Source organism: Chrysochloris asiatica, unplaced genomic scaffold (genome assembly GCF_000296735.1).
Source record: "Chrysochloris asiatica unplaced genomic scaffold, ChrAsi1.0 scaffold00525, whole genome shotgun sequence".
NCBI classification, from domain to species: domain Eukaryota; kingdom Metazoa; phylum Chordata; class Mammalia; order Afrosoricida; family Chrysochloridae; genus Chrysochloris; species Chrysochloris asiatica.
The window spans coordinates 476,059-487,129 of NW_006409043.1; positions in this window are offsets into that span (position 1 = coordinate 476,059).

Genomic DNA, 11,071 nt, shown 5'->3' on the forward strand with positions numbered 1-11,071 from the left:
AAAGCTGGACAGTGAATAAGGAAGACCGCAGAAAAATTGATGCTTTTGAGTTATGGTGTTGGAGTAGAATATTGAAAGTGCCATGGGCTGCCAAAAGAACCAATAGATACATTTTGGAAGAAGTACAGCCAGAGGAGGCCAAGATGGCCAAACTTCGTCTCTCCTACTTTGGATATAGTGTCAGAAGGGACCAGTAACTGGAGAAGGATATCATGTTTGGTAAGATGGAGGGTCAGAGAAAAAGAGGAAGACCCCCAACGAGATGGATTGGGCAAGTGGCAGCATCGATGGACTCAAGTGTGGCAACAGTAGTGAGGTTGGCCTAGGATCTGGCAGTGTTTCGTTTTGCTGTGCATAAGTTTGCTATGAGTCGGTACCAACTTAATGGCACCTAACAACAACAACAACTTTAAATGAGTCTTTTGCAGCAGATTTATCCAATGCAATTCATTGTGATTTCTTGACTGCTTCTGCATGAGCATTGATTATGGAGTCAAGCAAAATATCTTTGACAATTTCAATCTTTGCTCCATTTATCATGATTTTATTTACTGGTCCAGTTGTGAGGATTTGTGTTATCTTTGCATTGAGGTGCAATCCATATTGAAGGCTTTGATCTTCATCAGAAAATATTTCAAGTCCTCTTCACTTCCAGTAAGGAAGATTGTGTCATTTGCATATTTCAGATTCTTACCGAGTCTTCCTCCCAAACTGATGCCACGTTTTCCTTCATACAATCTTCTTCATATAATTCATCTTTCCAGTTTATTTGCTCAGCAAATGATTGAATAAGTGTGGTGAGTAAGTGTGAATTCCTATGTTAATAGTTTCCTCTTCTGTCAAGGTATTGCAATGCATTTTCTTAAGTGAATAGGTTGGGAGAAGGAGTAGAGGAAATTTTTTTAAATATTTTAATCACATAGTTTTCATTTTAAATATTCTAAAGGTTTTTTTTTCATATGTTGACTCTGGTATTTTAAACCCTTCTCACAAGGAGGAATTTAGAAATGACAAAAACATGGTTTCTTTTCAAATATTTAACTTCTTCTGTCCTCCCTTAACACATTGCGCATACCTCAATTTTACATGTTCACATATTGGTTTGTTTTGTGTTCACATGTCTTTCTCTAATCCTCCCAAATACGGGTTTATATTGTATATATCATTGGTCACCAGCATAGAGGCTGGAATATAGGAAACATTAAATAAATGTGAATGAATAATTACATAATTAAGATTGGAAGCTACATTTATTAAGTGGGAAATTCATTCAGTTTCAGGAAATTAAATGAAAAGCTAAAGAGAGAATAAGTCATCAAACTAGCCATGCTACTGCATTAAAGTGCTCACTATTGCATGATACAATGATCCATTTTAAGGCTGCAATAAGAAAAAACTATCTTTCATTTTATTAAGATAGTTTGCTCCATCTCTAATAGTGCTTTTATTTTGGTTAAGATCTTGTTGGCCTCAGGAAATATTTCTGTTTTCTTTTGAAAAGACTAAATCTGTTGGTTAAGACTCTTCATGTTTTTCTCTAATGCCTGTAGATTTCAAAAGTCTAAGGAAAATATCACAATGAAATAGCAGTTTATTAAGTTATAGAGTTTGCTTATTTATTTTGTTTTACTTTAATAAAATTTTCTATTCATATTTTCCAAAAAATATAAAGACATTTGGTTAAGTGCATTTTACTCTATTCACTACTGTTTCTAAAATCTAAGCTTGAATCTGATATATCCTTTCAATTACTTATGTAGAATTTCTGTATCTACCTTAACAGAATAATAATTTAACTCAAAATTGTTGACAACAACAACAAAACAAAGTTCTCAAATCTTTTAACTTTGTGCACAGCTGATTTAATGGCTAGAATTTCACTTTCCATTCATAATTTTTAAATTTTGAGTTTTAAAATAATGTCACCATTAAAATCTTCCATTCTTATGTAAAACTTTTAAAATAATGGTAATAATGATTTTTAAAATTCTGTATATTTAATTTAGGCTATGGAGGCATGTTTCTACAATATGGACTTTACCATATTGTAGAAACAAATTCCTTTCTAACTGAAATTTTATTGAGCTAAATTTCTGAATGAGTTGAAATTTTGAAAATAAGGGATCACTCTTCTGAATAGCCTTTTAAAATAATATAGTCATTTTTTTTAATATAAAAAGTCTAGTATTGTGAGTTAACAAGGTCAAGTTCAACCATAGAATAAAAGGTGACTCTTTAGTGTCATATTTTCTAGTTCTCTGTTCAGTGTTGTAAAAAACATTTGTGAAAAATTGATGACCTGGAATGTGCTTGAAAATTTGAAGATCTGATAAGTATTTATTACCTGTAATCTTGTTCTTCTCTTCCCTTAATTAATCAAATCTATACTGAAAACCAAAGAATCCAAAGAACATAAAGAGCAGTAGACTGAATGTTCATAGAATCACTGGAACTGTCCCATAGAGTAAAGGAAGGAGGAGGAGGAATAGAACAGACAGAGTGATATCAGAACTAATGTGAGTTGCGGTTAATTTGAAAGAGTACTACCATTATTTTTTATTATACATCCAAAATTTTTAAATATCTAAATTTTTCTAAAAAATATTGTTCAATGTTCAGAATAAGTGAAGAAAAAAGAAAAAAAAATACATATATATTTAGGAGGATATGCAAAAGAGTTGACCTAGCAAGGTGAAAGCTTGCTTACAAGGTTAATCTTGGCAAGTGTTTGGGAACGATCCCACCACTATTAACTTATAAAAGCGGTTCACATACAAATGATATTGTTTATGTTGAACACATACTTTTCTTCTAGCCATCTGGATTTTTGGTATGTGCCAGGTACAAGTGATCAGTTCTTAATACCTATTTAACAGCTTCCAAGAAACGCTCAGAGCACTGTGTTTCTAATAAGTTTTCTTGGTTGGTAACATTTCATGCATGTCGTCACAACTTGATCTGATTGAACGAAGTGATGATGGGAACAGTTCATGGATGGTCCAGACTTCGCTTCTTATGTCTTTGTATTTGCTGATTGTGGTTTCTATCCTTTTTCTGTAATAAATAATAGTGTAATTGTGGGTATAATTATTATCTGAGTCCCTATGAGTCTTCTTAGTAAACTATCAAACCTTCAGATGGTCTTGGGGACTCTTGATGCAAAGAAAAATTTTAGTTGCAAGATACAATTAAATATTAGGTATAATATTCCAGTTCAGATTACAATGTGTCCATTAACATGATCAAGGGAGGGGAAAATGCTCAATTATTTTAAGTCTGTGGTATTATTAAAATAAGATGATTTATCTGAATCTAATGAATAATGTGCTGTTGTTGTGAAGTGCCGTCCAGTCAATTCTGACCCATAGCAGTGACGCTGTGAGTTAATGCGCCAGACTGCAAAGCCTTTTGAACTGTGAGGTGGGCGGGTCAAGCTCACCAGGTTTTCCTGAGAAACCCTATACAGGGCCGCTATGAGTCGGAATTGACTCGACAGTGCTTAAGAACAACAATGAATAATCGTATATTTATCTCATAATAAATAATTACTATAAACTTCAGATCCGTTTTGGAAGAAGTGCAGCCAGAGTTGCTCCTTAGAGGCCAAGATGGCCAAACTTGTTTCTCATACTTTGGACATATTGTCAGGAGGGAATAGTCGCTGGAGAAGGAGATCATGTTTGGTAAAGTGGAGGGTCAGAGAAAAAGAGGAAGCCCCCTAATGAGATGGATTGGCCAAGTGGCAGCATCGATGGACTCAAGCGTGGCAGCAGTAGTGACGTTGGCCCAGAATAGAGCAGTGTTTCATTCTGCTGTGCATAAGGTCGCTATGGGTCGGTACCGACTCGTTAGCACCTAACAATAACAACAAATAAACTTCAGAAATCTTTTGAACAAATTATATTTGGTTTTAGCGTCATCAATATCCATAATCTATTTCAAATCCCTTGAAATAAAATATTATAGTCCCACATTCTAGAAGCTTAAGTTTCAAACATTACTTTAAAAAATATTTTTGTTTATATATTTTTTCCTCAGGAAAAAAAGACATATATCTTATATACGCTTGTTTAAATTTTTATTTTTTTATATTTAAGAAGTGCATTTATGAAAAATGGTGCTAAGATGCCATCAAAGAGTATGCTTATGTTCATAAACATTTCTTTAAATCCAGTGTGGTGCTGTAGGGTAAGCACTGAACTACTAACTACAAGATTTGTGATTCAAACCCACCAGTCACTCCTGGGAAAACCTATACAGCTTCAATATGACTCAGAACTGACTCAATTACACTTAACAACAATAATTTAACTCAGTGATTATCCACCAGGAACAATTTTGCTCCTCTAAGGGCATTAAGAAATGCCAAGAGACATTTTTCATTGCCACAACAGGGTAGTTACTATTGGCATCTACTGAGTAAAGACTAAGAATACAGTTTAACATTCTACAATATGAAGGACAAAGTATACCTGACCCAATGTGTCAAGAATACCAAAGTTGAGAAATCCTGCTCCAACTAAATAATTTCAATTTTTATTATGATAAAAAGAAGGCAAATACATAGTGTTCTACTATTATATTTGTTTTGTTTTGTTTTTTCTCTTTTACAAGTTTGCTGAATTTTTGAAGCAAATAAATTTAGACAGATGGCCTTTTGTCTCCAAAGCCTCCATTGTCTTTTGATATGCTAGTTAATATATACATTAAAAATATCTCTGTTGGAAAATATGCTTTTGTTTTATCTCTATATGTACTTGGAAAATAATGCAATGTTTATTTTCTAAATAAAAAATATTAGGAACAACTAGATAGTAGTATAATCAGCAGAAACATTACCTAATGTAACAGAGATAGAACATTTACCTCTCATGTTGATACTTTCAGGAACTGGGCACAATTAATTTTCTGAAGGAAGAAGGGCAAGAGTTGGCTCCAATTTCACAGCAAGGATTGTTTCTGCCTGATCTTTGATTATTTTCACCATGTTGTTGTTGTTCAGTATCATGGCCTTAGTTCCCACTCATAGTGACCCTGCACAGGGTTTCCGAGGCTGTAAATCTTTATGGGAGCAGAACGCAGCATCTTTCTACCATGGAACCACTGGTAGTTTCTAACTGCTGACCTTGAGGTTGGCAGCCCGACTCGTAACCACTATGCTACCATGGATACTGTATATAATTAACTGACAATATTGATAGGCAAATTAGATGAGAGCTTCATTTAAAAGATTTATTTTTATTTGCAAAAATTACAAATGTAGTTGTTGATAATAGAAGCAACAATAGTTGTAAAATCAGAGAAAAGATACTCAAATCAATTTTCAGGCCAAAAAACTATGTAATTCTTCCCAAAATATTTAAATTGCTTTATTGCACTTTAGATGTAGGCCAGAGGTAAATGTTTCTTTCTGCTAGTTACATTTTAAAGCACTCATTACGGTATATCTGGGAAACATTAAAGAATATTAAACACATTTAGGCTCCTATTAGAATCAGTACCTATGTTATAGTCAGCAGTGATGAGATAGTCAAAAATAACTAAAACTGCTTCTTTCATTAAAAATGATAGGAGATGATTGGATTAGAAATAATACCTGGAGCTTGTACATCGTCTAAAGATGTAAAGAGTAATTTGACATTAGTCTGAGACATTTGGCATTATGGGGATCTTTAGATGATTTATTTGCCCCAGTGGTGAAGAGAAGCCCACAAGCACATGAATAGGAGAGTGAAAAAGTACTTCCACATACTATTATTCCAGAACTGATGTGAAGTCCAAAGATAGCCTAAAATGAGACAGCTGCTTAAAAGTGTATAATACTAACTTACTTTGGGATGACCACAAGAAAAATGTGAATAAATAAAAGGAATAGGTTGGCAAATTAAAATTGTCCTTAATTAAATCATGTACAAGAAGTCTTTAAACAGCATCTGTGGTGTACAGAGTATATTTTTACTTCATAATTCTGGAAATGAAAACTTTAATCAGGAAAAGTAATTGTCATCAAAACCAATTCTACAAAAATCTATAATCAAGTAGTCTAAAATGACAATTCTCTTAAATGAATATATAGTGAAGACATGTATATGGAAACTGAGAGACCTGACAACTAGAGGAACAAGAAAAGTAAAGTAAATAGCAAATGGTCTGTAAACAAATATAATTTTTTAAAAAGGTTATCTGAATTGTGGTTTACAGTAGAATTAATATGTTATAATTATCTCTGCAAATATTGACACTTTGACTTAAGGTTACTTGCTGCACCTAAACAAGTTCTATTCATAGAAATATGCTTGGGTAACCACCATATATCTTTGCTATTTATTTAATTCACATAATAGAGAACTATATTTGTAGTGAGTAGAAATGGGTATTGTACTTTAAAAAATAGACATGAGGTTATAACCTCATAGAAGCTATTTGAATCAGTCTGGTTGAAACCACACAGAACAATAGGCAGTCTTAAATTTTCCATTGTTCCACGTCCAGTTCAGGTCAATTGCTCTTATACAAGTGAAACTAAATTTTATACTATGTTCAATTTTTTAGTGTATTAAAGACAAGGCAAATTGATGAAAAATAATATTCCAACTTTATTGTTCATTCAAAGATCTCAGTAAGTCAAGAATGCATAAAGTAAATACTTATTAAGATATTAAAATATGACCTTAAAAATTCTAACATCATTGATTTTTAAATATTTTACTGCAACTCATTTCAAGTGTGTTTACTTTTTGATTTCGAATTGTAAAGACTGATTTAACTGCTTTAAAATACCTTTGATGAGGATTCAGATAACTACAAGTTCAAATGAGGATAAACAATTATTAATATTTGATAATCACTTATTCTGAGAAAATATGAAACAAGATTTTTAAGTATGCATTATTCTATTCATGGATGCATTTATTCTATTATAGTGAAGTAAACTCATTGTAGTATGTATTTTTATGATACGATTAGTCATCTCCCTTCTGGGATAGTTCACTTTAAAGAGAAAACTATTTTCAAAGTGAGCTAGAATAATAGTCTACATGTATAAGGTTTTTTGTTGTTGTTGTTTTGTTTTTTACTAAGAAGCAAAAAAGTATGTTTCATAGTCTTGTATTCTTGGAGTCCTGGAGTGGTGCTGTAGGGCAATGAACTGGATTGCAAGGTCAGTTTGAATCACAAGGTTGCTGATTCAAATTCACCAGCTGCTCCTCAGAAACCCTAAACATGGTCACTATGAATTGGAACTGGCTAGACGGCACTTAACAATAACAACATGCTTGTATTATCATATATAAAATGAAATGAAGGAAGTAGAGGAAAAAAAACAAAACCAAGTAAAACAATACATGAAAATGTGCTTATTTAATTCTTATGAATTTGGAAAATGTTTACATTGTTTATAATGGGCAGCAAGTACTGCAAGAGAGAGAAAAGGTAATTATAATGTTTACTTTGTTAATAGGCCTCTTATTATATGTATGTATTATATTTGTGTGTATATAGATTCATCCCATTGTTGTTGTTGTTGTTAAGTGCTGTAGGGTAAGTTCTGACTCATAGTGACCATGTACAGTGTTTCTGAAGAGTGACTTGTTAGTTTGAACTACCGATCTTACAGTTCAAACTAACCTTGTACTCCAGTGCTTATCCTACAGCACCACACCAGGACCCCATTTATCCCATTATTCATCTGTTATTTTGTACTGTGGTAGCTTACATGTTAAGGTAATGCTGACAGCTATGCTATTGGTAATTCAAGTACCAACAGGGTCACCCATGCTGGACAGGATTCACCAAAGCTTCCAGACTAAGACAGACTATAAAGAAAGACCTGGCAATACATTTCTGTTGGGCAGGGATGTGGGGGAAGGGCCAGTGAAAATCTTATGGCTAGCCAAGAGATGGACCCTACTGGTTGGAAGGCATTGAAAAATGACTCAGAAAGAAATGCCTCATCAGAGTAGAGTCAATCTTAGTGACATGAATGGAGCAAAACTTTCAAGAACTTCATTTGCTGTGGGATTACTCAAAATGACAGGAAACAGCTGAAATCATCCATTAATATTAGAACTTAGCATGTACAAAATATGAATCTAGAAACATTGCAAGTTTTCCAAATGAAATGGAACACATAAAAATCAATATCCTAGTCATTAGTGAGTTGAAACGGATTAATATTAACCATTTTTAATCAGGCAGTCATGTGGTCAACTATGTATGGAATGATAAACCATAAAGGAATTCACCTTTAAAAAGAACATTTCAATATCTATTCTAAAAAGCAATACTGTCAGCAATAGGATAACATCTGCAAACCTACAAGGAAGACCAGTGAGTATCACTGCCATTCAAATTCAGGCACCAAGCACTAATGCCAAAGAAGAAATTGAAGAATTGTGCCAGCTACTGTGGTCTTAAATCAACCGTGCAATCCAGATAAATGATCATTACTAGCGATTGGATTGTGAAAGCTAGAAACAAAGAATAATTTCTGTTGTTGTTAAAGTGCTGTTGAGTCGGTTCTGACTCATAAATACCCTTTATAGGATTCTGAGGAGTGGATGGTGAGCTTGAACAGACTATCTTGCTGCTCAAACTGACACTTTCATCCAACGCATGAACACAAAGTGTCACACCAGGACCCCAAAGGATTGTTGTTGTTGTTTAGTGCCTTTAAATCAGTTCCAACTCATAGAGACCCTGTATAGAGTTTCCAAGGAGCAGCTAGTGGATTTGAACTGCCAACCTTGCAGTTCAAACTGACCTTGTGATCCATTGCTTATGTTATAGCACCACACCAGGATTAGCAGTTGGAAAATATGGACTTCATGATAAAAACAATGCTAGAGGCGACATAATAGTATTTTGCAAGACTGAAAATTATTCAATGTAGATACTTTTTTGCAACAACATAAGCAGCAATTATACATGTAGGAAGGTGCTCTGGTAGCATAGTGGTTACAAATTGGACTGCTAACCTCAAGGTCAGTAGTTCAAAACTACCAGCTGTTCCACATGAGAAAGATAAGACTTTCTGTTCCCGTGAAGATTTACAGCCTTGGAAATCTTGTATAGGGTCACTATGGGTTAGAACCAACTTCATGGCACATCACCACCACAACCAACACACATGTAGGCCTCACAAAATGGAATACACAGGTGATCAAATCAACTACATCTGTAAAAAGAGACTATGGAGAAATTCAATATAACCAGTCAGAACAATTCCACAAGCTGACCACAGAACAGGTCTGGAATTATTCACATGTAAATTCTAGTTAAATGTTGAGAAGATTAAAACAAGTCTGTTAAGTTTCATCAAGTCAATTCTGACCCATAGCGACCCTGTACAGGGTTTCCGAGGCTGTAAATCTTTATGAGAGCAGAAAGCCTCATCTTTCTCCCACGGAACTGCTGGTAGTTTCAAACTGCTGACTGTGAGGTTAACAGCCCAACTCGTAACCACTACGCTACCAGAGCTCCTTAAAGCAAGTCTACAAGAGCCAAAATACAACCTTGATTATGTCCTGCCTTAATTCAGAGACCATCTCAAGAACAGATGTGATGCATTAGTCACTAATTATAAAAGATCAGATGAGTTATGGGATGACATCAAGGATATCATAAATAAAGAAGCCAAAATTCATTTAAAAGACAGGAAAGGAAGAAAAGACCAAATTGGTTATCATAAGAGACTCTGAAACCTGCTCTACATAGTACAGAAGATAAAGTGAAAGGGGGAAAATGATGAAAAAAAAAAAAGCTGAATAGATTTCAATGGGTGCCTCAAGAAGATGAAGTAAAGTATTTTAATGAAATGTGTAAATACCTAGAGTTAGAAAAGCAAAAAGGAAAATGACACACTTGGTATTTCTCAAGTTGAAAGAAGAAAAAATCAGTCCTCATATTTTAATAAGGATTCCATGAGGAAAATATATTGAACAACACAGGGAGCTTCAAAAGATATTGGAAATACAGAATCACTTGACAAAAGAGAATTGATCAATGTTCTACCATTTCAGGAGGAAGAATATCATCAAGAACCAATGATTTGAAGGAAGAAGTCCAAGTTTTACTGAAGGCACTAGCCAAAAAATTAGGCTCTAGGAATTTATGGAATACCAATTGAAAAGTTTCAAAAAACAGATGCAGTGCTCAAAATACTTGTCTAGGCCAAGAAATTTGAAATACAGCCACCTGGACAGCTACTTGGCCAATGACTAGAAGAGATTAATATTTATGTTTATTCTAAAGAAATGTGATCCAACAGACTGGAGATATTATAATGAATTATAACTAATATTTCATGCAAGTAAAATCTTTTTGTTATTGTTGTTGCTAAGTGCTGTTGAACGGTTTCTACCCATAGCAACCCTGTATGGGGTTTCCGAGGATTATCTGGTGAGTTTGAACCACCAATTTTGCAGTTCAACTAACTTCACAGTCCAGTGCACTAACCCACAGCATCACACCGGCGGGACTCCAAGTAAAATCTTAGAGATCATTAAAAAGCTGTTGCAGCAGCACATCAACAAAGAACTGTCAAAAATTCAAGACGAATTCAGAATAGGCTATAGAATGAGGGATATTATTGCTGATATCAGATGGACCCTGGTTGAAAGCAAAAATTACCAGAAAGATGTTTACCTGTGTTTTATAGACTATGCAAAGGCATTCAGTTGTGTGGCTCATGACAAATTATAGAAAACATTGTAAAGAATTAGAATTCCAGGCCACTTAATAGCGCTCCTGTGTCCTTTGAACGTAACAAGGGTATACCATGTGGATTAAAATCTGAAAAGGTGTACATCAGGGTTGCATCCTTTCATCATATATATTCAATCTTTATACTGAACAAATAATTTGATAAATGTGATTATATGAAGAAGATCCTTACATCAGAATTAGAAGAAGACTCATTGACAACCTGTAATATTCAGATGACGCAATCTTGCTTGCTGGAAGTGAAGTAACTTTAAGAACTTACTGATGAATATCAAAGACTACAGTGTTCAATATGGATTGCATCTCAACATAAAGAAAACAAAAACTCTCACAACTAAATCAATAAGCA